The sequence below is a fragment of the Anas acuta genome, chromosome 23 (assembly GCF_963932015.1).
Source record: "Anas acuta chromosome 23, bAnaAcu1.1, whole genome shotgun sequence".
NCBI classification, from domain to species: domain Eukaryota; kingdom Metazoa; phylum Chordata; class Aves; order Anseriformes; family Anatidae; genus Anas; species Anas acuta.
In genome coordinates this window covers 6,014,298-6,041,920 of record NC_089001.1, presented here as the reverse complement: position 1 = coordinate 6,041,920, position 27,623 = coordinate 6,014,298, and the positions used below count along the sequence as shown (strand labels likewise).

Here is a 27,623-nt window from a genome sequence, read left to right as displayed (position 1 = left end):
AGCATTTAGGGCTGTTACCCTTTATTAGTACTGTTTAACTGAAGTTTAACAGCATGTTCAGGACCTTACAATTTAAGCTTCAGGGGGAAACAAGCCACACTGGTGATGACCTTTCCACCTTAGTCCCCGCAGATTTCTGATACTACTTGTTCTATTTATTTTCCAGCTACTGCATACAAGATGGTTACTTCCAGAAGTCTGAGTTAACAGAGAGCAATGGATTGAGACTTCATTAGGGAGAGCCTTTCTGTGAGAGTAGGAAACACATTCCAATCCCTGCGCTAAGGTCATAACTGCAGTTTTACAAATTACGTACTTTGCAGAAGACCAAGATAAAACGTAGATGAAAGTCAGAATCTCAAGCACAAGGAAAGACGCAATTTAAAAACAAATACAATGAAAAGACTTTGGAAATAAGAGATTATGTACATGTGTCTTCTGCAGCTTAACCAACATAGATTTTTGTTGCTGTTAAATCACCTTAAAATTTGGAGCTGCATCACCCAGCTAAGCAGCATTCAAACGATTATAATCTATTTTACAATTAAGTAGGTTTTCTCGAGCTTCTTATACAGGCAGCATACAGATAGCACAGCGTTAGTTGAAAGCATTATCTAATGAAGAATGGCAGGGACGGCTTGCACACAAAGGCACAGCCTGCAGGGTGTCAATCACTGGGACCATTACAACCGAAGTGTAAGGACATGGTGCAGAGGGAGAGCACTCCTGAGAAAAAGGGAGCAGCTTACTAAATTACTTTCCTTCCACAGCCTAACCATTTTTCTTCTCTTTCATACCACGCATCTGACTTTCCAAAACTCTGGCAATTTGGCCCACAAACCTCAGCAACGATTTCTCCATCCAAAGCTGGCAAACACGTCGCTGCAGCTGCTCTAGCATCAGGTGCACCCAGCGCAGGAGTGCCCAGCCCGTGGCTTGCAGGACACAGGCACCTTACTGCACATACACTGTTTTCAAAACACGACTGGTAACAGTGTAGAGAGTGACACTGACAGAGACTCAAAAATAAAGTACTAATAAGATTATTATATATTATCCATACGTTCATGTAAAGTCATTTATAGACATCACTTAATACAAAAGCAAAGCTCTTCCAATCCCATGAGGTAATTTCAGAGCTTTAATTGCAAGCTGACATCTGAATGTACGTATCCCGACTTGCAAAAGCCTTGCACATCCAACAGAACTGAAAGCACCGAGCATGGTAACTGCTGTTTCACACATCAGACGATTTTCACAAAGACACCAAATGCAAGCATCCAACTGGAACAGTTTAGGCAGTATGTCCAGGCCCTTTAAATTATATTACTTGTTAGTGTGTAACTTTGTGTTGGATACAGCAGCTAATCAGGCACAAATCACATTTTATTTCTAAATGTCCTACTTGGACCGTTTCCCTGCTTTGAACAACATCACTCATGTGGTTTCAGTTACACTGTGCATCAGTGCACTGAACTAAATGAGTATTAATAAGCAATGAAACACAGAACACTGTCCCACTAGAGTAATGCTTTGGTTGTTTCTCTGGTTTGGACTCCAGTTGATTTTCTCTATTTTCATCACTGCACTCAGTATGAATGAGTTAAAATGTATGTTAGCAGCAATCAATCTGAGAAGGATCTTTCCAATCACCAAACATTCAAGTTACCACATTGGTAATTTCATCAAAACTAAAATAACCACCCATAACAAACTTATCTGTGATTAGTTCTGGAGCTTCATTTTCCTTGCCCCTATTTTTCCATGTGGATGCATTGTCCTATCTGCAGGGCACAGGTATGAAAGACTAGTATTTAAATCCAGTACTAAAACTAAAAAACAAGATGCTGAGAGAGAGCAAAGAACCGACTTACGCTGGGGAGCAAATCTCTAACCTTTCTTTGGTAAAAGTTCACTGAAACAAGTCAAGTACTCAAAATTACAGAGACCTCAATTAAATTTCTATGTTTCAGTTGAAAGTCACTGCCAAGATAACTTAACTCCAGGACAGCACTTGGCAGACAATGTCTGAAAACAAGGATGCTGCTGCAAAGTTGAATAAATTTTAAATATCAACCTGGGACTAAAAAAAGAACTGATTTGCAAGCCTAGAAATTTATTTTTCAGGAGGGAAATTCCTATCCTTTGTTTATATTTCCCTTTGGAACTGTCTGCAGTTACTACTGTCCCCATTATTTAATTCTGAGTATCAAATATACAACATATGAATTAAAAATACTCCCCAAAGAAAATTGGTTTTATTATTTCCTGTTGTGTATCTTCTGGATAACCAATTTCTCTAACAGCTCAATTAGAGAAAGCCTTTGAAAGGACAAATAAATTTGGCATGATTAGTTTGCCAGTAATGACGATGCTTTCATATTTGCTGTAGCTTTTAAACACAGAAAGTGTGCCATATAGAAATCATAAAAGCTGTGCTGCTCAGACTTTCTATTTGAACTAAAGCAGGGAAACATCTTATTTCTAAGCCTCCAGGCCCCATTTGCCAAGATACGCTTGCTTTTATGAGCAGATGAAAGTCTGTATATTTCCATGCATTACCCATTGAATTGAACACAGAGAAGGGGTTCCTTATACGCATGTGCACCCAACAAAAAGGATGCAAGGTGCGAAGATCTCATTTGCAGCAAGTGATAGAGGTCAGTGAAAGAAAAGGAATTCTGTGCAATAAACCAAAATGACTGCAAGTCCCTGAACAAATATATTTGCAGCTGGAGTAATCATGTGATCAAACCCGTAATTCCTTCTCTGCCCAAACAGCGGAGTTTATCTTGCCATTACCAACAGCAGCTGGAGGACAGCCAGGAAAGAAAGGAAATGTACACATTTTCTTTTTCCAGGCAATAATTTGAAATTATTTTCTATTAGTTCTGTGTGCCCGGTGCTTCTTTATGGTCTATTAAGTTAAGATTTCCTAAAGCCTTCAATGGAAGCATAAATGAATGCTCAATTGTATAGCAATACTGAGAATTCTCCCCTCAATATATGTTCTTCTTCTCTTTTTTCTGTAATTGAGGCAATCACTTCGCGCTGACATACCATAAAGCGCCATCCTTGTTTTGATCTAGCATCCCCACTGCAATATTTATGGAACATGGATCACAATTACAGTGTGCTAAACAAAAGTAGGTCTCCAGTGGGATCAGAAAGTTCACATTTCTAATGTATTTGCTTCAGGGCATATATTAATTCTACCTTACCATAAACTTTTCGATGCCAGGATTTGTTCAACATGAATATGAGGTGAAAAATTCTAAACCATCAAAAACACTGACATAAAATGGACTGTAACAGCTACTACCACACAGTCACATATTTGGTAAATTTTATATGATATGATGCAACTGCAGTGAAACCTAAAGACACAGCGGCCTTCAGGATCCAGCTCTAAGGAGAGCTAGTGCAACGTGCTGGCTCTGCTACCCACTTCCATTTGTGCTTGCCAAATGCATGGGGCCAATTCAGAACAGCATTACACGTAAGGTAGGGCTGTTCTCAAAGGAATTCAAAGAGACAAGCATGCTCTTTTGCAATTCAATAAACCACTTTTTCTCACGCTCAAGTAGTGACCTCTTAGATACACAAGTTGCTGAAGAGAAGGTGCAGCCAAAATCCAGGGTTTGTCAGATAAAATAATCTACATTTAAAGAGGCATGGCCAGACAATGTAGGCTTCAAAATTTGGCTTGTTTAAAGGGCTAGGGGGGAACTACTGCTGTGGCCTAGACTTCAGCATAACTAAAGCACAGGGACAGACCAGCCTCCAAGGCTTAACAAAACCTCCAACAGATTTTCAGCACCTACTGAGTGTACTTACACATAATGCTGCACGGCGACGTGTCAGGGTCATACCATACAGATATGGCATTTGCACCACTATATGGCTGTATCTACTCCTGGTCACCCACCAGATGAATTCTTGAATAACTGGAATTGGGCCTCAGATCAAAAGTATTTGCCCAGATCTAATGCTGAATTACAAGTGCCTTTAGGGAAATTCATTCTGCCTGTCTGTGAAGTGGGACTATCTATATTTGTCACATCTGCAAAGAGCTTCACAAGCCATGTCTGAGCAGCACAATGCGAGACTCAAGCGCTCTTCACTACAGGTGTCATAACAGCAGACAGCACAGCTTGCGGCTTTGCTGGGGAGGAAGGAGCGAGCTTTGACTTCCCTAGGAAAGCGAAAGTTTGCAGAAGAGAGAACAATGTTCAAGGATATGTGCAGCAGGAGGGGATAACCTTGAATGCTTGCTATTGCAAAAGATGGGAGGAGAAAGCCATCTTCAATTTGCAGGCAAAGAGCAAGGGTCACAGAAAGCAGCAAAAGGTCCTCACGGTGGAGTCACCAACACAGCATGGTTGTAATCTAAATTGTTTCAACTCCGTACACTAGGTATGGATGGTTCTCTGAAAGATGTGCCTGCTCAGCTTGCTTCCTAAACAAAAATAAATGTTGATTTTTTTTTAATTTTTGTTTTTAAATACGTATCTTGGTAAAGTCTTTTCTACCTAGTTAAGCTAAAAACAGAAAAGGGGAAGAACTACCAGGTTTTTGTTGTTGTTTTGTTTTTACTTTTTTTTTTTAAGAAAGAAATTTAAATCTCAAAACACTGGCAAAAATGAATAACCAAGCTGCAAAACAAGCATGCAAAGAGATGCCCTTTACTCCTAGAAGTGCAGAGGAACAGGTTAAAATTCACAAAATCCATTGATATTCTGTATCACATCTTATTTCAGCTCAGCACATGCTTTAAGTTAAATCCAGTAGTTCCCCTGACATCAGTGGGGCTGCTTGTGTTGAGAGCTCAGCAAGTGTCAGAACACTGTCTAAATCAAGCGCATCTGCGATTTCAATGAACGGTGTGTATGAAACAAATTGTTGCTGAAACATTTGGTTTTCTGCACCTTCAGAAGTGCGAAGGCTTGTAAATAAAGCTGTACCCAAACCCACTAAGTGCCCTTCAGAGCGCTCCCTGTCCGGTGTCAGGTTCTGAGCCACTGCAGCTCAGAAGAACCTAACCTCACATGCAGTGGCTGGCTAGCTTCTCTGTGGCTGCAGATGTGCTACACAAAGGACCTATAAAAATGCATTTTAAAAACAAGATGATCAAATAATTTTACCTAGACACACTAAAGTTGTTTATTAGTAAAGGAAAGAAAACAGGAAAAAGAAAAAAAATGGTTAAATAAAACTATGTCACCAAGTGTGCTGCTTTACAGGCTCAGGAGCAAAGCAAGTGTCTCATCAAAACATCCAAAGGATTTAAGTCTTTTCTTCTGCTTTTTTTCCCTGTAAGTGCAATCGAAAACAACTTGGAAAAGAACATTTAATTTTCACAGTGCAAGAAGGAAAAGGGACTTGGAACGAACCTGTCTTACCTCCTCTGCCCCTGCACTTGATTTTGCTGAAAATATCAGCAATCTTCAGTCCCAGTCTTTTGTGGTTTTAATGTGACGGAGACCATCTCTTAAAACTATTTATTTGAAAATGTTAGGAAATTCTTTAAGTTTCTGAGCAACTTCTGCCCTGCTAAAGTAGAGAAAAACATTACTTAAATCAGAGTAACGGTCTGTATTCACTCGCTAACATCGGGAAGGAGATGGAGAAGGGAGTTTTCTTACTAACCTGTGATAAAATGCAAGTTAATCAAAAAAGCTTTACAATAAGCACACGTTGGTTTTTAGAGACAACATATTGCTTGAACACCCGCAGTCACAAAACCATTCATTCAGCCAGTTCATTACAAAACTCCCTCCTTGATCAGGTTCTGAGAGATGTTATTTAGGACATTCCAGCTCAAATGAAAGCACTGTCTTTCTAAGGCCACAGGTTAACTGGTACTTCCTTGAAAAACACAATCAAAGCTAACTACCTTTCCAAAGCACCACATTAACATCAGTCGCTGGCACAGAGATGAATTCATTTGTTTCATCAACAACCTTCAGCCAGGGAACTTCTTCCACCGTTTCATTTCAAGCCCTGCCATGCTCATTCCATTAAGTTCCCAAAACTGCACATCACAAGCTGTAAGGTGAAAGATGTTCTTCAAACGAAAGAAAAAATGTATTTAAAAGCAGTGTGAAAGAGCGGTGCTTTATCAGTTCAAAAAGGAAACACAGTCAGCTATCATCAACAAACAACTTCAGTCATCCACTCAAACGAAAATTTATTTTTTAAAAAACACACCAAAAGGTAGAGAGCTGTAACCCCCTGGGGAATAAATAAATAAATTACTATTTACATTGTCCTACTTAGCATACCAAAGACCTAGCTGTTAGCAAATCCCCGTTTGTAAGGGGAGCATTCCTCTCTAAGACTACAGGGGGGTGGAATTCCCTCTCAAGGTTTTCCTGTGTTGACCCCAATTACAGCACCAGGGAAATCCTTTAACTACCACATGGTTGCTGACTTCAGTGTTGGTTTTTGCGAGATAATGCCTGCTTCATCAGAAACACTGAACAATTTTAAGTCAGCAGGAGCCCAGCTACCACTGCTGCAGGAAGATACACACAAAATGAAACACAATCCTCCCTGAAGCTAACATTAATGCTCCTGATACCACTGCTGGTTCCGTTATTAATGCTGTGGCTTTGGCTGCAACTCCATCGTGGGACTTCTCAACACAGCCTGGCTGCACTGAGCACCTCTGCGGCCACGCTCCTCACCTGGAGCACAGCTGGGGTAAGGAGGGACAGCGCGTGCGAAGGGTCTGGCAGGCCTGAGGGACAGCAAGAGGCACTGAGAAGATGATAATTTCTTGCTGCAGCTGTACGAGCTTGGTGGCTCACAGCTTAATACACTAACTAAACCCTGTGCGAGAGGAGGAGTTTGTTGCGTGACAGGAGAGCTGGGTGCCGGCTGTGCCCGAGCGCAGTTACCGTCACAGCCCCGTGCTGCAGCGAACCTGCGGGAGAAAAGTTCAGAATTCCCTCTGCTGGCAACGAGAGCTGCATGAGCCCAATGCCTGGTGAGCCTACTGAAGGCACAGATGCAAGGCCAGGCCTCGTGGCACCAAGTGGCTTTACGTTGTACTTGCACAGAGTGCTGCGGTGCCACAGCCGTATGGAATGAACCGGGGAGAGGCATTTGGTAAAACAAAACAAAAAAAAACCATTAATCATCTACTACAGGTTTTTAAAATAAGAGTAAGGCTACCCAGAAGGATAAATAAATAAATAAATGAAATACAAATTTTCACAGATGCAGAAGAAATGAAACAGATGGTAACTCTTAGGGAAGAGTGTACTCGTGCTGAACAAGCATAAACGTGGGCTCGGTCAGTAACTTTTCAGCTGTCAGGTACAGCAGGGATAAGAGCGACTTACTCAAAGACTCAGTCCTCTAACCCTATCCCTAAAGATCTCTAATGCCCAATCTATTATTGACAAAATAAGAATTACAGGTACCCACTATTGCCAAAACAGAATTAAACACCAGTTACCTTGGTAGGAGACAGCTCAGCAGCAAAAGTCCTGGCACCTCCCTTCACCCTCCGTGAAATCACTGGCATATTTCTGCTCAGTGGTAGATACACTGAGATTTATTTCCATTATGCAAAGTGGCAAAAACACATTAACAAGTGTTGCAATTAGACATACTAATTTTAAAAGAAAAAAAAAAAAAGCAATGCAAGTAGAAAGCCTGGGAGAGAGAGAGAGAGAGAGGAAAGAGGAAGACAAAGTCTAAGATGTGACTGTACTCATCATCCATAAAACCACATCTCCCTTTAACTCTTCTAAAATGAACTCTGGACTGTTGCAATGTGCTCCTAGAGCAAGTGCTCTGAGTCCTATACTCACCTTTCAATTGCTGATGAGAAGACACGGGACAGCTCTTCAAAGAGAAGCTACTGCAGCTACTACTCAGTGGCAGTCCCACCAAATAAAGCTTCTGAGACTTCCACAAGAAAAAAAGCAAAAACTAAGCATTTGATTGTAAAATTGGCTTTTGAAACAAAGGAAAGAGGAACAATAAAAAAATACCTAATTTAAAAAAATAATAATAATAAAAAATCAGTGTTTCTTCTTTCCAGTTTATGTAATCTCTACCACTTCAACAAAAAGGGTTATTGCCACACCAAGGAAGGCATATCCAAAGTACGTATGGAATCAAGGAAGAAACCAGTACATTATAGTTACTTGCAAGAACTGAACTAGAGCTGTGGTTAGCTTGAAACGCAAGAGAACATCACGCACTCACAGAAATACAGAAAGGAGTCAGGTGACAACACTGTCCTATCTTCAAGATCTCCTTCAAGCACCTTAAAGTTAAAAGGAGCAAACATCCCCTTATGGACTGTACAGAGAACTGATACTATATAGTTACAGCCCCCTATTTTTTAATTGGTATAAAATAAAATTCTTTCAACAAATGTGCATTACAGATTTGCACCAATAGCTTTATTTAAAAAAATTTTAAAAAAAAAGAAAAACACAACTACAACCATGTGATTTATTTCACTAGATCAGAAGCTGACAAGGGGCACATGTGCAGACACATCTGTGCTGGTCTTCCATTGATCCATCTTCCTACAAAATACGAATGCGACATGAAAACCTCTTTTCTCTTTTGGCTGAATGGGAAGTTCTTGAGGAAATTTGTCTCAACAGTCATTTGCTTTTCCTGCTCTGCTTGTTTCAAAGTAATATTTGAGGCTATTCAAAGTAAAAGTGATTTTTAAGAGATCTCAAATGTTCATACATCAAAAGAGATAAAACTTTCAACTGCTTTGTCAACAATTCCTCCAAAGGATGGACATCAAAAACGAAGCAAGGCTTACTAAAGACACTTCAGAGAGATTAATTTCCATTTCCAAAACACGGCCATTTCATCTCCCCCTTCTACATTTACGGGGGGGGGAGCTTTAAAAGCTTCTAATAACACAGACTAAATAATTAGATTTATTTATTTTTATTTATTTATTTTTTAGAGAAGCAATTTGAGAATTTGAAGTTTTGAACGATAAGGGTTGTTTTCAGAGCATCACACAAGACAAAAGTTCAAATCCAACCTTCGGGTTCTGCCAAAGCAAATTAGCGTACTCTGAAATACACTTTGCAGAGTCTGACAAAGAATTATCTTGCCTGAAATCAGCGAGACACCTCAGACACATCTTGGTCAGATACACAGCTAAGACAAATACTTTGAAAAATGCGACAGCAATAACTGAAAGACAGCGCCATGCACCAGAGTGGGTTGGGGCTGCGGTGCCACGTCCCAGCAGCGACATGGGACACAAGCGGGCAGCAGGGCCAACAGCTCCCACACGGCCTGGAGAGCTCCGGCAGGAACCTCAGCTGCCCTAGGTTTGGGTTTGCAATAAAATACCAGGTAGCTGATGGGATGAAGCTTTAATACATTTCCTCTGCTGACTCCTGCGTTATGAGTAACACCTCAAACAACTCAGTTTGTCTGAGGACAGCCAGCGCCTTGGCAGATCCACCTCCTCCTCCTGGGCGCGCACCCCGTGCTCTGCAAGTGATGAGATTTTAGGCACTCACAGCTCTGCACCTGGGTGCTTTACTGACCAGGCTGCTGAAGTCCACAGAAAGCAGGGTGTGGGTGCAGTTCTGAAGGGGGTTAGCAGTGTCCTAGCACTATTTACATCACAAAGAAGCCAAACAATCGTTCACCAGAATTCCCACAGGCCTGCTGGTGCCAGCAGATGGTTACACTTTGCTTGAACACCAGGCACCTCAGGAAGTCTCTCTCCCACTTGGCGGAGAGTTTTTCACCTCCACTAAATTCCGAGACCCTGTGTAAAGAGCATCTTCTATCCCAATACACATCGGAAAAAGAAGGACTAGCAGACCGATTTCCTAATAGTGTCTTCCAGGCAGTAAACCCCTAGGTTTATGCACTATTTATTTTACTATTGCACCAGGTTTTTAATCACACAATGTTCCATGTGCAAGATCAAACACAAATGAAAACTTACTGACATATTTCAAAACACTAACTATCCTTCTGAATACAATCAGAGAAATGCCATTTGGCAAACCTAGGCCAGAACCAAGTTGTGCAGGAGAAGACAAATAAGCGGTGTTTGGTGTGTCCCACAGAAGGCGAGCAGTTGTGTTCGCATTGTAAGCTTACCTACATGTGTGAGCCCTCACTGGAGCACTTCTGTGAGGACAATTTATGCAGTGAAGAAAGTCTCTTAACATCTTTATCTGCGGGGAGCTCTGTATTACATCTTCCAGATGCTTTAACAAAATTTTAGAGGGTTTCTTAACACATTTTACTGTAAAGAGCTCAATCTTTCACTTTAGAAACACTGAAATTGAATGACAGGGCCCAAGACTGAGAAAAAAACAAACCAAACAGTCCTTCACACAAGTAACAGGTTCTCTAGTTTATCCCCCAGCTAGAAGGGTAAAAATGTTTTAAACCAAAACCAATCCGATCACCCTCCACCCCCAAAAACCCCAGGCTCCAGAACAAAACACAGGCCCTGTTAAGGGATGCCTGTTAAGTCCTGCAGCTGAAAAAATAGCAAAATGCCTACAAAAGGGTTTGTAAGGTGAGGCAGTAGGCTAATGCAATAACCTGCTGGAGCCCCTTCAGCCCCTGTCACGAGCCGTGCCATCTCTGTGTCCCTGCTGCATTGCTCTTGTTTTCCCTGGGTTACCAGCACAGACAGCGTGCAGCCCCGGGGCAAGAGGGAAGCTACAGCCACTTGCTCGCAGTTTGGCATATTTTCTTGCTGTACTTCGTTAAAGCAATAGCCTCTCTCAGTGCTGAAGTTTCATTGTCAACCCATAGATGAAAGCGTTTACGGTGGGGCTAATCAGTTCTCTTGTGAATTGTCTCTTTCAATGTCAGGAGAAATCTGCTTCTACTATTTGTGTTAGTATCTTTAACATACCACATCACCAATCATTGCATCATCCTGCCTTGCATTACCCTGTAGTCCTCACATACTTGACAACTTTTCCATTAAAAATCATTGTAAGAAACTATTGTAAACAAAAAATCCACGCAGATTTTTCAGTTTTGAACTTTTAATCTTCACAAAGCTTCATATAAGTAGAAAATATTTGGAAAGAGTTGAAATAGGTGGAAGCTGGAAGTTATTTGCTTCAAATTTATCTACCAACTATACATTTAAGCATGAAACACAGCAGTTTAAACAAGTTTATAACACATTTATTGATTAAAACTGTTAATATCATTACCTTAGAAGCTGAAGAGGAAAAAAAAAAAAGACAAAACAAGGAAGTCCAGCATTGCTTTCTCTCAATGTGAACATTTGCGAGGTGACTGATTACTCAAAGTGACATGGGACAGATAGGAAAAATATCTGATAGTTTTAATGGAAATATAGATCCACATTTCTATCAGACTGTTCCCAATGAGAACAGGGAAGACAAAAATTAAAACCAGAATAGAAGAAAACTTCTCAAACTGTTTCTATACATTTCCCCCAGAAATTTTAAGCCCTGTCTTCATCTCTCTCTGGTATAAATCCACGCTTGAGCATTTGCTTCATTTGTCCTCATGTTTTTAAGAAATGCAGCTACGTATATGCTTAAGGGAACTACACTTAAAGCAGTTGTTGAAAAAGCAGTAATAAAACAAAAGAACAAATGAGTAGCCTCATTGTGAGCCCTGTACAGGTCCATCTGGAAGAGAACTCTGACAGCAGCTTCTGTGGTACCAGGAGTCATCCTGCAAGCATCCAAAGAAAAGCTTTTCCATTTCAGCATCTTCTTCCAGTGCTGAAAGCTGCAATATATTCTTCCAGAAGCTCCACTGGCCACAGATACTTTTGCCTAGGCACTTTAAGATACCTCGTTTCATGTCATTTTTCCCCTCTTCCATGCTAGAACAGATTTTCAGCAAAAACAAACACCTCTGACATCATCCTCCCTCCCCCATTACTGTTTCTATTTTTTTTTTTTTTATTCCTGGGCAGAACTAGGATGACTTTGAAAGAGGTAACACCAGACTTCATACTACCAAGCAATTTTTAGCCTGGCATACATTTCCATCTCATAGGAAGGTGACAAACCTAACACCTCCACGGCTGCAGGTAAAAGTTGAGCGATTTGCAAGTGTTAGCCGTTCCTGAGACCCTCAGCCTCTGAAATACTGAAATCTATTTATAACACAAAAAGAAGAAAAAAGAAACAGTCACAAACAGATGGGATAAACAGAAGAAAAATAAACTGTAAATTGATTTGGCCAGGATACTGTTGGAAGATGTCTACAAATACTTAATAGAGTTAGATGTAAAATAAATAAATAAATAACCATTTCCCTGTAAGTTCAGACACTGAGGTGGTAAATAGCACCGTATGTCAGACCATATGTCAGTCAGCAAACAACCCTACCAAATCATCATTCAAAAAGCATTCTCTAAAACTACACGTTATCCCTATTCCCCTCACACACAGGGAGTAGCTTGCTCTAAGCCGTGATGAAAGCACGACAGCCCTTTCAAAGAGGCGAGCGAGCCCACAGCATGCAGGTTCAGCTGCTAGAAGGCACCCAGATATTCTGGAAAAGAAAAAAAAAAAGGTGCCGTTACACATCAAACTAGTTACTGAACCCACACACTACCCCCACTTTAAAAAACAAAGATGTTTTTGCCACTATCTTAAGTGACAAGAACCTCGCTGTGTCCTTCTGCGTTACTGGAAGATTGATCAATTCCCGTTATTGATTGGCACACTCGCTGACCTCAGGCCTTCCGAAGCAACTCCAAAAATCCATGCATCTCTTTTATGTGCTTTGCAAGATCTGTGAAGTGTTGGAAGCGTTAGCCTTTGAAAACTAGACAGATTTGTTACATTTGAAATATGCAGCACTTGGGAAGAACAAGTTGCCTGTGATGATATTTTGGGACGTTAACTATAATTTCAAGATCTTTGTCTCTTTCATACACAGTCCAGCCTCTCATACGTTATCATTGTCTAGCAAAATTCAAGCAAGAATTAGAAGATTTAAGAACTAATGCTTTGCTTACTTCATCTACACGTGCCTGGGCATTAAGGTGTTGAATACTTCCACCTTCATTTGTAAAAGTTCTGGGTAGGTGAAGCATTAGTAACACTCACTATGTTAATCAGAAATGAGATTTTATTTTAAGGACATACCCCAGCCTCTCCACTCTCAAAGAAGTTTGCTATGAGGCAGCATCAAGAACTCATTCCAGGAAGATAAAAAAAAAAAAAAAAAAGACCTTTGTCAGAGGTATGCAGGACACATGTGCGCACACACTAAACACCTGGAATTAATTTCCGGGCCCCCAAAACAAAAGCAACAAAAATCACAACAACAACCAACAAAAACACTTATTATCTTACTGAAGCTACTGAAATTGTAGAAATGGCTATAAAAACTTTTGAAAGGTGTTCAAGTTCATACCCCAGAAATTATTTCAAACCAGGAGCATTTTTGTAGCGTATTCTTCAGAAAGGCATCAGATGTGGGCTCTTTTGAAAGCTTAACCCACCAAATTTCATTTATCAGTCATCAGATACAGATGGTCCAGAATAACGTGGTTATTCAATTACCAATAACTTTCCTCTTTGCCACAGTGCCTAAGAAACTCCAACACACACGTTATTTTCTGACTCATTTGCTGATGCTCAATTTATCAGTCTGTGCATGCTTCAGCAGTTTCCAGACACCTAGAAAGTCATTCCCTAGACAGCAGACCTAGAGAAGATTTGGGGTTACGCATTTTATAGATTATGGGCCTCCAGTTTCCTAACTTATTAGTTTTCTGCCCTCCATCAAAACAAGACTTGCTGCTCTCACATACCAGAGAACAGAACTCCTAAGCCCAACAAGGAAAACATGTTATTTGCATTTTTTCCCTAATAAAGGTCTCTATGTAACTTACAAAATAACACAAGACTAGATAGCTCAGAACTCTGAAAGTGTAACACCTTTCCCAAATGGACATTTTATTTTGCATTTTCTACTCCAAACATATCACAGTATTCGTATTTACCCTTGAGTCAGCTGAAATCATTACCTTTTTTATTCTCTAGAAATGCAATGTAAATAATTTCACAGATTCCTCCTCAGAAGGCTTGTACCAAATAATTAGGAACTCCTGAACCACAGCAGGGAATGCTGAGAGGACCTTCACCCAAACAAAGCTGAAAGCACCACGCTGTCAGCAAGCTCCTCCGAGATGACAAGGTCACCAGGTTAAGTATAACAGGGCTTTCTGGCATTACTTAGAGGATTCTGCTGACATAGCTGTTCGTACTTAAGATTTCTTCAAGCCTGTTTAACGGGTTGTCAACGTTCTGCTCTGCTACACAGGTCCACGTTCATTCCTCATGCAAACTGGCGCAACCTCCAGCAGAAATTACAATGCTTTATGTCAAAGCTGGAGTTCATTGTAAAAACACCACTCAGGGGTTACTTGGTATTTTGAAGCATCCCAATATATGCAAAACTATCCTGAGTTTAGAAAAGATTATAAATCATTCTGACCTTGGGTCTAATATGTCAGAATCTCACAGAAAGGAATCCCGGGTCATATTTAAGCATTTCTCACGGCACCTAGCGTTCTGAGACCTTCATCTTCAGTAGAGGCAAGCCCACCCAGTTACGTAGGCGACAGGTTTTCAAAGAGCAGTGTATTCTTTAAATCTGTTTTAGAAGGCAAATTAACAGTTACCTAAGGAAAAAAAAATAACTTGAAAATGGAGTATCTTTATTAATTCCTCTTCTACTTGTGTTAAACCTGATAAAGAACTAGGAAGATTAGACAAGGGAGGCTGAGACACGCTTTCTCCCTGTAATATATCATACACCCCACAGATTCCAGGGCCATATATCCTTTTATTTGCCACTCCTGTAACAAAAAAAGATGTGACCCGGGTTTTCTGAGGTGCGGTTTTACATACCTGCTCTCATCCCTGCTCCCAGCAGCACACATGCATGCAGACACACACCTTTGGCACTTCGTGCCTATAAGAATATTCAAAAGGGAAATTCCAACATGCATATGCATAAGCACTAGCACTCAGATGGAAATCCAAAACTACACAAAGAATTCAGAACTGTATTTCTTCACGCATATTCAAATTTTTTGAAATTGTAACACTTCAATAAGAGAAGCAAGAAGGAGGCGAAGCACCCGGTGCCAGGAATTTCTGAGCAACTGTCCCAGCACTCGCTGACAATATGGCCCCTAGAGAATCCTCTCCCATCTCCAGGTTAAGGAGTTCCTTGTCCAAAAGGGTAGGGAGCATTTTTAATTCTCTCAAAGGACTATTATGAAGATTAATTAAGGTCTGAGCAGTGCTTTGAAGATCAAAACTGCTACGCTGTTATTTATTATTAAGGAACAACAAAGTGCATTTTTGTTGCCTATAATTCAACTTCATAGAGCAAACAGTGAAAGAACACATGTGCTCAAGTGCATAAATGAATTCTCCCTGCCCCAACAAGCTGTGATTTGCATAACTGCATTTTTAGTCACCAAAACCCCATCAGTAAATCTATACTCATCCCTTTGAAATATTTTAAAGGCCTTAAGGAATACAACCAATATAGTTTCTCTTCTGATTCTTTTCCAGGATAAGCTTTTCCTATCAGATATTTCTGCCTCAATTCAGCAATGCCTTTTATCCCATATGCAGCCCTACAATTACTCACATCAACGTTAGACATATTCTAAAGTGCTTTGCTAAATCAGAAATTCAACGCCTATTTTGGATGTTTCCACTCAAAAATTTTTAACTCTTAACTTGAACTGTCAAAGCCTGTTCAGAATAACGTGCCCTTAGTCGTTGGATTATACACAGCTTATGTTACACGAAGCAGGAATGCCTACCGTAAAGCTTCAGAAGAGAGCAGGCAGGGTGTCAGCATAGGGAGGAGATAAATAAACCACAATTATTTTGGAGCTCTGCTTTCTTCACAGACCTTTTTCCCATTGGGACATGACTGACCTCTACAGCAAAATACATCTCAAAAATGCTCACAGCTGCAATCTAAGCAGACATCGTGTTACTGAGCGTGCACTGCTACTTTTCCCTTGCTTCAAACAGATACATGCATACACATCGTAAACCATTTCCTACGAATGTTATCAGGTTTTAATTACATTTATATTTTTAGATACTGTACTTTGACAGCATCGCAATAAAAACATGAAAGCTGAGTAGAAATAACACAAACTTAAAAAAAAAAAACAAAAAAAAAAACTAGCACACCTATCCTTAAGTCTTGCCACCACAACCACATCTTCCTGGTTCCAACAGCAACTGCAAGAGACCAAGCTCCCCAGCACCTCGGTGGTGGGATGTAACAGTGCAAAAAAAGGAAAGCATGAACACCAGCTCTTGCACCTGGAGGGTAGAGAGCGTTGACAACTGATGTAACCTGCACAGCTACTAACAAACACCCTGCAATTAAAGAAATTGCTAACAAAGGGTCAGGTATCTGCAAGACACAGAGCATCTCACCGGATTGTCAGCCAACATCACCTCTTCACAGGAAACACTTAAAATTTATTGGATTACCTTTTGGCTCTACTCCCATTACCTTAGTTTGCACCCACAAGATCCTTAAAATCTGAGGCACTGTCTTATTAAAAACACAGATCCCAGATTGCGAACTTCTGTACTTTTTAGACTGCTCTCAGGAGAAAGTTGTGTTATATTTAGCAGCCATATGGCAGCCCTCCTCCACGCACATGTTTTGTACCGATAAGAACTGACAAATTAAGTTTTCTAAAACACTGATCTCTATGTTTTCATTTCCTTTTTTAATCTTCGAAGTTAACTGTGGTTTAATTTTTACAATTGGCATTTGACAAACAGGAAATGCAAGGAGTACCTATGCTGAATGATGCAAGCCTGAGAAGTTTTGTAATCTAGGTGAAAATGTTGAGAGAGCAGCTAAGCACTGTTCTAGGCAGCCAAGTTCTCCCCAGTTTAATACAATACATCGACATAACTAAGTAGCCAAGGATCTATTGGCTTCATTATGCAACTTGTAATTGCTGTGTATGGCTGACTTGAAAATATGAGCTAAAGAACACTCCCCATAGTGAAATGCTTTTAAAAAATGAGAGGTTACTTGAGCATTTCAAGTTGCTGTACACCAAGAGGGGAAGCAGCAGAAGGTACACTGACAACAACTGTAATGCCGTGAAGAACTTCAAAGATAAAAAGGACAAGGACTGGACAGTTTTCCCATGCCCCTGGGAGGCAGGCTGTCCATACTGCCCAGCAGACAGGAGCAGGAATTTCCCTGTAGCACAGCTGGTCTTACACAAACCACAGGCAAAGGCTAGGAGGAGGGCAAGTTACCCTGAGATCCCCTGCCACGTGGGACAGCTCAGAAGGCAGGGTGAACATACAACATAAAAAGCGACAAAAACTTCAGTGCAACCATGCACACACACCTTCAAAGAAAAACACACACACATACACAAGACAAATAAACTACAAAAAGAGAAGGAAAAAAGGAAAAGAAAAGAATTTAACACTCCAGAAAAATAAGCAGGCTGTGTTCCTCTCTAGCAGCAAGCAGAATCAACGCCTGAAATGCTCATCTACCAGCTAAAACATGCCTGCTTGCTAATCCTCTTTTGGGTATTTATAACTTCTCCGATTCTTTCTGTGCTCTTCCGGGGAGCAGGAGGCCAGAGAGCACCCCGTGCGATGCTCCAGCAGGCCGGGCTGGCCACAGCCACCAGCAGCACCCCAGCACAGCCAGGCAGGCCAGCAGGGCTCAGGCAGGGCTGACCTCCTAGCACCTTCCTTACTACTCACAGGTTGCAGGACAGAGCTGGCTCCGTTTCCGAAACTGCATGGGGTAACCCCAGCCCTTCCCTTCTGCCTGAACAGTCCCAGGACAGCACAGCATGAAAAAGAGGTGGACATGAAACCTGACATGCCTAAGCACACTCAGGAGCTGCGTGTGCAGACTGAGAAACACAAATGAACAACCGTGTTTTTTTCCAGCTGCCTTGTTATGTTCATTACTAAAAGAAATACTAATAAACACTCAATACTGTGGTTTCTCTCCCTCTGCGTGAAGCTATTTAGGGAAAATATTGCTTCAGTACTGCCCATCCTACCTTCAAGCCTTGTAAAAATCATGCAGGTGAATGACACGACCCAAATTGCTGCCTGAAGCTCCCTTTATGCTGGACAACCCTCTGGATGCTGCAACCCTCAAGGCGCCAGTCAACTCATCGTGCAGAGAAGTAGCAATTTCTTCCAAACACTGACTACTCCTTCCTGTCTTCCTTGGGGAGACAGCCATTGCAGAATGTACCGTAATTGTGCAATTAGACCACCACCAGTAAGCAGGGAAACAAATTGCTTCCTAGGCCAGAATTATTTGCACAAAACACACACACAAAGGGGGAGGGGGTAGAGAGGGAGAAAAACAACAAAAAACATTTAAAGATGCTATCAATCACCAAGATTTCTTCAAAAAACAGCAACAACAAAAAAGGCCCACAGAAACATCTTTTTAAAACTTGCCTCAATAAAAATAAACACAAACAAAGTGATAGAATTACCATTCCCACATACCTAATTATCAAACCAGAGCTTGGTGGGAAGAACGAGTAAGGAAGTCTTCCAATTAACTAATTTTTTTTTTTCCTCCCTTAAATGTGGTCATTAAACCCTGCTGTAGAAAGATGTAGGAGAAAGCAGATCTCTGGTCTTCTGGCAGTTTTTCCCATTCTTGAACAATTCCTCCTTCAGATGCACAGCCACAAAGGTTCAAAGGTCCTCCCAGCCTTTGTTCTCAGTTCCAGCGTAGTTACAAACAAACTTTTGTTCCTGTTTCTTCAATGAAATAAACTGCAGCAGTTACCAATGGCTGAACTTCACATCTGAAGCTTGCCTTATGCATCATTCAACTGAAGGACTATGGAATCTCATTTACACTTCAAGAATAAATTATCAGAACTTTTTGTGAAATAAGACTATTGATTCAGTAAACTATTGAATCAACCAACCTCCAGCAAACATTTTACACTTCTGCATATACATACAAGTGAGGAAGGATCAATGCACTTTGGTTTACTTATTATATCAAAGATTTTTTTTTTTAATCTGAACTCTTTTGTGAATTTTCTAAGACTCTACACATTTTAGTGCAAAAGTGATGCCTGTCAGCGACTTTAAAATAACACACACATGTATGCATACACATTGAAAACAAACAATAACACCCCAACCCTGAAATTTTCACAGCTTGTATCACAGCCAGAGAGCAAGGGATGAGATGATAACTGTAAGGACAAGTACTAGAAGTAGCTACTGAAGTACAGATTGATGGTTCCTAGCAGGTGGGAGTTGACTCTCTAGAGATGGTCCTTGTAAACCTCTAAACACAAAAGATATCAAAGCCTTTTGTTTTCTCTTTTTTATTTTTTTAAATAAATCATGCCTTCAGACTCGAACACATGGGTTGGCTATTATTAAATCTAATGAAGACATTCATGAATCACAACAAAAAGTAAAAGATTAAACCACAGCAATGTTCAAAGGCTCTCGCAACAAGAAAAATGAAGCTCCAAGAGGGTTCTCCAGCTACATCCTTCCATAACAACATATATAACACAAGCTGGATTCAGTGATCCCCGTGGCTCCCCTCCAACTCAGGGTATCCTGTGCTAGCTTTGTGTAAAACCCCAAAAGTCACCATGAAATTGTAACACTGGAGCACCCTGATCAGGCACAAACCCAGTTACGCAGGAACAGCTTTTGCCGATATAGAAAGTTCTACTTGGTCACGTCACAGCTGATTAATCCATTGATTATAACAAAAGCATACAGCAGAGTTCTCCACTAGCATTACCTGGCTCTACATCTTCAGTATAAAACTCATGCCTTCTAAAAATCTCTCATTCACGTTATGTAGAAAGAGCTGTATGCTTCGTATGTCACAATTAAACGTCTGAAAGAAACTAAAAATGTAGGTGGAATCAAACATTCCCAAAAGCAACCTAGTGCCAAGTTGTAAGTATTGAGTTTCTGCATCATATACACTCGTAAACTCTGACCTAAACGAGCTGAAGTCTCTTTCCTGCAAGCTATCTTCATAATTACACATTTTTTTCCAAGTTTCCTAGAAATCTACCTTCCAAACCCCTTCTGTTTCTTCTTCTCCTACTTGCACAGGATTTTTTGCTTTTTTCCTCTTCCCTTGAGTGAGAGTCAACCTGCAATGCTATTGCTTTCTCCAGGTGCAAGGAAATCAAGCCAGTTCCCCTAGCTCTCCAAATCCTGCTGCCACTTTTGTTTTCACAATGGCATGAAAAGACATCAACCTGCTTTCTAATCACCAAGGACAGTATCACTTATTTTCACCCTGAGCACTCACCTTGAGCATTGTGAGTATTGAGACCAGAAAGTTCATCTATCAATTGCTAGGAAACATTGTTACTTAAAAATAAACAAACAAAACCCCCAAAGCTTTAACATTTTAATAGACACTTGTTCAGCTGGTGATAAATATATCTCAGATAATGAGATACACAAAAGATTTAAGATGGTTTTCTGTAAGAAGCAAGAATTTTCAAATCACTTCTAAGAACCTAACACCTTCCTGTCGAAGTTATTTTTAGCAAAACTGATTATCTCAATCTGCCAGTAAGTGATGACAAAGCTTTTAGAATACCATCTTTCGTCCCTGTATCTTAAAAGCAAGCTGCCCGGAGTAATTCAATCATTGTCACCCTTCTCTACAACCAGGTTCTGGGGCTGTAGGACTGCCACTGTACCTGCACTCCACTCAACTACTGCTGCCATGAGCCCGACCCACTGCATGGGATGTCACCCGAACGTGCTTTTGCTGTAAGAATTTTCACTCGCTTTGTGTCTTTACACTTGCTGTAAGGCGTGGCTCCAGTACTGGACCAAATCAAAACTAACGGAGGACTGACAGCTTGTTGATCTAGCATACAGCCTGCTTACAAAGTAAACAAACGCCCACAAGATAAATTGGCACCATCGCAGTCAGTTTACCCAAGCACGGTGCTTGGTATCGTGTGACCACGACAGATCCACCATCAGGAGATACAAGGCTAGAGCCCAGGCTGACCAAGTGTCCCTCCATCCAGCGACAACCTCAGGCACATTTAAGCACTTAATCTGAACCCTGAAACCCACGGTAAGGCAGGCTCCAAACTCCTTGTCACCCTGGTTTAATGAATTAAAGGTGAAAAAGGAAGAAACCCCGGCTCCTCTAATTCTTAAAGAGCTATCATGCATACACTAAGTCAATGCTTTCCACCCACAAACATGAAAGGCTGACCTGTGGAAAGGCAAGGGAAGAGAATGGAGGGGCAGCAACTGCAGCTTCCAGAGAGGACCTGGTGAAACCAAAGCAGCAGTGGGGCACAGAAAGGGGAGGAGGCAGTGAGCCCCACCTGAACAAACCACTAAACCCGCAGCTCTGATATCTCAACTTCTTACCATACTATAGTATGGACTCAGAATAATGTCCCTCCCATTTAGATCAATTCATCTTTCTATTCTTCATCAGAGAGAACAATTAAGATGACAGGAGGATGAATGAATCATTGATCAGTAGCGCATGCTGAGCTATTGCTTCAGCTAGAGACTTCACCTGCAGCAAGAGGACTTGCTCAAAATGCTGCAATTAAGCTACAGAAAACAAACTGAAATAAAACATGGGTTCCTAAAACAATGATTTTAGGAGTGGGTATTATGGGTGGAAAAGGAGCTGCAGAGCCTGGTTTTCATCTAACATCCACAGGTGACGCTACAAACTGCAGCCTTACATGTGTCCGGATACAGCAACACAACAGCCAGTGAATGTAATAACCATCACCTGAAAAACAAATCTAACCATATTCAAATTGTGAGAATGATGGTAGTTAATGTTGTATTTAATCAAAAAGCAAGACAACATAAGGAAGCACATACATTGTACGTTTACCAAACTGATTACAGTAAACCTGGTAGCATTGGTTTATCAGCTTAAACAATCAGCACCTAATTAACTGTGCATTTAACAACTAGGTAATAAAGTTTCTTCTCAGGGAAAATCAGATTGCAAAAGTCAACATCAGCTTAGACACGATTAACTTCCTGTCCACTGCTAGGAAAGCAAATCCAATTTACTAAATACTTCAAAGGGCAGTTTTTAATTATTTTGCCCGCTTCCAAATAACGTAACACTACACACACACAAATACAGTAAGCTGGTCTAGATGAGTATTTGTAGAGACTCTACGAACAGAAAATACCAAATAAGCAAAGCACGTTATGAAGCCTTTGCGTGTTTAGGAACAGCCCCAGCCTAGCAGCTCCTAGGGCAGAAGCCCCAGCAGAGAGGCCAGCAGGAATCCTTACAGGAGGGAAACCCTGTGCAGCTGCAGCCTGTGGAATCTGCAGCAATATATTAACTTGGAACAGTTCTTTCAGGCTTTCCATTACTGTGTATTTCTGAAACAACTTCTAGGAAATAAATACACATTCTGAGTAAGATTAACCTAGTTTACCCGGCTTCAAGCGGCACATGGACACATAGGAACATATGCACGCGGAGTACCATACCATCTATATATCTCCATAGTTTTACTCAGGAGAAATAGAGGCAATGCAGAAAAAACTGTTCAGAGAAGCACAGCAAGTCACCAATTAAAGCAGAAGTAGGATTCAAATGACCATTGCATAGCTGTATTGATGGAAAACAACAGCTTCTCTGCCATCCTACCCTTTTTACCCAACACAACAATTAAAAATTGAAAATTCCTTTAAGTTTTCCAGTTTTAATTGTTCAACACCAAAGCTGGTGATATATTTTCAGGTTAAAAAACAAACACAAAACCCACAAACACAAAATTAATGTTTAAAAGAAATGCTTTTAGCCCAATAGGCTCACAATTAGTGATGGCTGCTGACCTGCAGCTGGACCATTATATCCGCAAGTTATGGGATTCTCCAAATTCTGGTTGGCTGTAAGGCCTAATTTACATAACAATAGCTATAAATAAAACAGCCTCTCTTCAGTGTCCATGGTATGCACATCCCTTCTCTCACTTTGGCTAAGAGAGCACAGCCAACCACTTCGAAAGATTAGCATTACAATAGAAATCACTATGAAAATCAACATGCTCAGACTGGCCAGACTTGTGGACCTGCTTCACACCAGATACCAAATTGACTTATTTTTTCCAGTGAAAATTGTTGTTGATTTTAAAAGTTGATAAACACTTTAATTCATTAATTTCACATTATGGTATTAGACCTCTCCAGGGCAGCTAGCATAGCCAAACAGCGAAGCTGAACAGCATTCCTCCTTGTAGGCACGGACACCTAAGACATCAAATGTGCTTGCCTTTCTGTTCAAATTCTTGGCCACGTCTGGTGGAGGAGAATGAGTCTGCCAGGAACCCTCTGAGCTCGGATGTTCGTAAAATCCCTCCATCAGAAAGCTCTCAGCCTCTGCTGGAACAAGCTGCTGCTGCAGGCCACCAAGGGCTGAAAGCAGGAATCGGAGCTGCAGCTCAAGAGCACAGCTGCGTGAAGGAACCGGCCCCACACACGCTACACCTGACCGAACACACGCAGCCCCAAGAGAGCAATCAGTCCAGGTTTTTGCAAGTAAAATGTACAAATTTACCTACATCTCTCTATAGCTTCTTCTTTTTCTGCCTGTACTCTGGAATCACCCAAAATGCTATCGAGGCAACGACTGTGAGACAATAGCTTCTTTCTGCCATGCTCACAGCCACTGGAGTCAGATAGGAACTATGACTTTGATAAGAATATTTTGAGAGGAAGCACAAACAAAAATAATCACCCAGTTCATGAAGAGGCCAACATCTTCCTCTTATTTGTGGAAAGGAGGAAGCAAAGGACAAGGGAACCCTCTGCAATTTTTCTGCCTTATACAAACTCCTCTAGCCACAATAAAGAAAGAAAAACATCATTTATTTTTGGAAATATGTGTATTGGGCTCCTGAAAAACACATTGAATCTTTGTATAAATATATTACTGTGCTTGACCTATTTGTTTTGAAATGGGGAGAAGTTCACTGGAATCATCCCCATAACATGGCCTGACACTGCATGGAAAACAATGCCTTCAAATGGCAAAATAACATTTCCTCTACAGAAGTTCACAAAAAGAACAAAAGCCCAGGGGAAAATAGCCATATTTATAGCCACTGTTCCCCTTTTTACCAGTCAGATTTCCTCCACTCCCCCTGGGATCCCCACTGCCGCAATCCCACCCCCTGAAGTTTACTGACATCATTGTATTTCCCTTGACTTGCTCTACAGAAAAGCAGACTGTTAAGACCTGGGATACAGATATTTCACAACCCATCAGCAAGAGGTACAAAAATCATTGCAACATTCAGCTACATACAGGAAAATCTAAGAAGTAAAACAATTCCTTAATAATAGTTCTGCTGACCTGCCTCAGATGTTCCTTGCTTATTCAAAAACTTGATAAATATACTTTAAATATACAAATCCCATGTTAAGATTAGAAGCTGAACTATCGAACAACAATTTGCTTCTGGCAATGAACTACTATTTCTGTACATTATTCACGGTATTAATACTGCATTAATACTTTCAGTTCCGTTGTTTCCCCAAATAATAGGTTTTACAAAACATATTGCCAGACTCTCATCCCATTTTCTTTCCTTTCATTGCCTCAATCACTATACGTCCTCACAGGAATAAGATTTTGATTCTTCCAGATGGCTTCAATACGTTTAAACTTCACAAAATCATCAGACATACAAAGGTACACACTCCGGTATGGTGCTGGCAACCTTCAACACATTTCATTAAAACAGATCAGTGCAACCACCAGAACTATTTGCTTGCTCTCTATCATGAAGAATATATAATGTTTTACTTGCCAGTCAAAATAAATTGCTCAGTCAAGGCTAACCTAATTTTGCAAAACTGGAATGAAGAGACATCTGTGCAGTGGGAAATGAATTGCATGGTATTAAATACGCATACATAGGACATTTGTCCCTATTCTGTGGAAAAGGTATCTGTCCCCTGCTCAGAACTCACACACTTGACGGAGATATTCTCGTAATGGTCTCAAAAGCCTAACCATCCTGCTCCATACCAAAAGAGGAGTGTCTTGTCAGTTTTGGATCTCTTTCTTCAAGATTGTATCTTTCTTGAAATGAAATTGCATATTTTAAGCTCCTAACTTCTCGCCTTTTTGCTTATTCCTCTGAATTGCATTCTTCCCAGTGACAGTATTGGCCAACACAACAAACTGGACTCCCATCCACAGCGAAGGCTGTCCAAGTCCCTGTCCAAAGTGCTGTTTTCTGCACTATCTCATGTAGAAAGTACAGAAGAAGTGCAACAAAAAATGACTTCTTCCCTTCATCTTCTTAGAATTCAGAAGCCACCAGAGCAGTCTGGAACAGGAGACTGACGTGAGATGGGTTCTCTGGGGAGAAAGACCGTGGGGACGCATCGTACACGAGAAGAAAAGGGTGATCTACATGGGCACATGCTTGCCAGTTTCAAAGGCTCATTTACCTTTTTTCACAAACTGACACGAGTGTTCGCCCAGAGCCCAAAAGAGAGATTACATATCTCTCCTTACAAGACCCTACGCTGCTGTCCCCGCTCATGTCCCTGCCTCAGGCTGGCGTGAAGGCCAACCAAGACGAAACTCCAGACCAAGCCGCACGGCTCCCGCGGCTCTCCTCATGGCGCTGCGACGGCATCGTACGGACGTGGTCTGCTGAGCACCCTCACGGGTCTTCGCTGCACCTGAAAGGGTCTAACGAGACATTACGCGGCCCCAGCAAATGTCACCGAGGACACCTCGCACAAAGGAGGACGAGGCTGGGACGGCATCTGGGAGCGCTGTGAGGCACCACGCGGACCCCAACCCCAATTATCCCTCATTTCTCCACAAAGTATCCCTCATTTCTCCATGAACGGCCGCCTGGCGATGGCGGGGCTCGCCGCGATACCCCCCTTCCCTCCCCTCAGAGTCGGCGACACGGGACGGCGACACACCGGCTGCCTGGCTAAAACGCAGCGGACGGGAAGAAAAACGAGAGCCAAAACCAGCAAAAAAAAAAAAGAAAAGGCGAAAACCCCCAAAACCACCACCGCGAGACAGAGCCCCGGGCGCCTCGATTTATTTAATTATTTTTTATTCATTTTCTCGCCCTCCCTCGCGGGGGGGAACCGGCCGCTAACGGCCGGAGCCGCTGACAAAGCTCCCGCGCACCCCCTCCCCTCGCCCCCGCCCCCACCCCCAGCACCGCCCCCGCGACATGCGCGGCGCTATCGCGACACGAGGCGCCCCCCTCCCCTTCCTCAGGGAGCCCCCTCCTCCATCACAGAGCCCCCTTCCCCCCTCCCCAATATCACGGAGCCCCCCCACACACATACACACACTCACCTCGCTCCGCCGCCGCGGGGGAAGCGAGCCCGGGAGCCCTCACCGCCGCCTACCAGCCGCGTTGCGACATGGCCGCTGTCGTCGTCGTCGTCGCCGCCGCCGCAGGTGAGGGGGCGCCGCGCCCCGAGCCGCGGGGAAAAGCCCCGGGGCCGCTCCGTGGACGGGGGAGCCGCGGCCGGCACACGCCCCCCTCACACACGCTCCGCGGCGCAGAGAAAGGCTCCGGCCGCCAGCGGGGCCCATGCGCGCTGCTGCCGCCTGCCCGGCTCCGCCCCGCCGCGGGGAAAGGGCGGGCGCTGAGCGGGGCGGCGGAGGGTGGGCAAGGGGCGGGAGATGGCGGTCGGGGGGGTTGGGGGCTCCGTGTGGTGCTGAGGGCTCTGCAGGGAGGCTGGGGGAGTCGTGTGGCTGCTGAGGGTGGGCGCAGACAGTGGGCGGTGAGGGCGGTGTGGAAGCGGGGGGCGCCTGGGGCAAGCACCAGGGGCTTCTGTGGGGTGTTGTGGAGGGGGTGGGTGCTTCGCGGGGGTCCCCCCAGCCTCCATATTGCCCCCTACCTCAGCCTCCAGTTTGGGGAGGAAGGGTTTGACCCCCAGTGAGGGGCGAGCAGGGTCACGAAGGCAGTGGGGTTGTTTGGGGCTGTCCCTGCAGAGGCAATGAGAGGGATGGAGGTGAGGGCTTGCTGAGCCTGCTGCTGGGGCTCGGCTGTTTGACCGGTTGTGTTGGAAGGAGAGCACCCAAAATCTCACCAACGAGGTGCTGAAGTTTGCGTTTAGTGTTCACGCGGCCAGGCTGGCTCCCTGCCTGAGGACAGAGGTAAAGGAGGTGCCTCCTGCACCTGGCCCTCACACCTCCCATGATGGTGCAAGACCAAGGAGGGGCCACAGGACTCACCTGCGGCTGGACTACTTGCACTGTGCACAATACACAATTTTTCCCTGTGATATAGCTTCAAGTGTATTAAGTCTAGCCCCCAGACTGCAGCTTTATCAGGAAAGGTTAACTCACTTCAAAATTGAAGTGAGGTTTAGGTATTAACCACAAATTCCTTCCTCCAAAGGAGTGAAGCGTGTTCTTAAATGAAAGAGCCTGCAGTGCTGTAACTGAGGAGCTCATAGGTGGAGATACTGCTCTTCTGTGCTGTGTTTTGGGAAGCTGACCCCAGGCACTTCGTAATGCCCACATGCTTCATAGATGCTTTACTGTATCATCAGCATCTTCAG

General features: G+C 42.5%; 1 protein-coding gene across 5 annotated transcripts in view; it reads right to left on the bottom strand.

Moving 5' to 3' along the window:
• Window positions 1–26,678, bottom strand: part of ARHGAP32 (Rho GTPase activating protein 32) — a 261,037-nt gene extending 234,359 nt beyond the window's left edge. For 3 of the 5 annotated variants that reach the window (XM_068659541.1, XM_068659546.1, XM_068659542.1), the window contains exon 1: window positions 26,407–26,678. The gene's annotated coding sequence lies outside the window, so the exon portion shown is untranslated. The remainder of the gene's footprint in view (window positions 1–26,406) is intronic. The other 2 variants (XM_068659547.1, XM_068659548.1) reach the window with 1 other exon arrangement.
• Window positions 26,679–27,623: the final 945 nt, after the last annotated feature.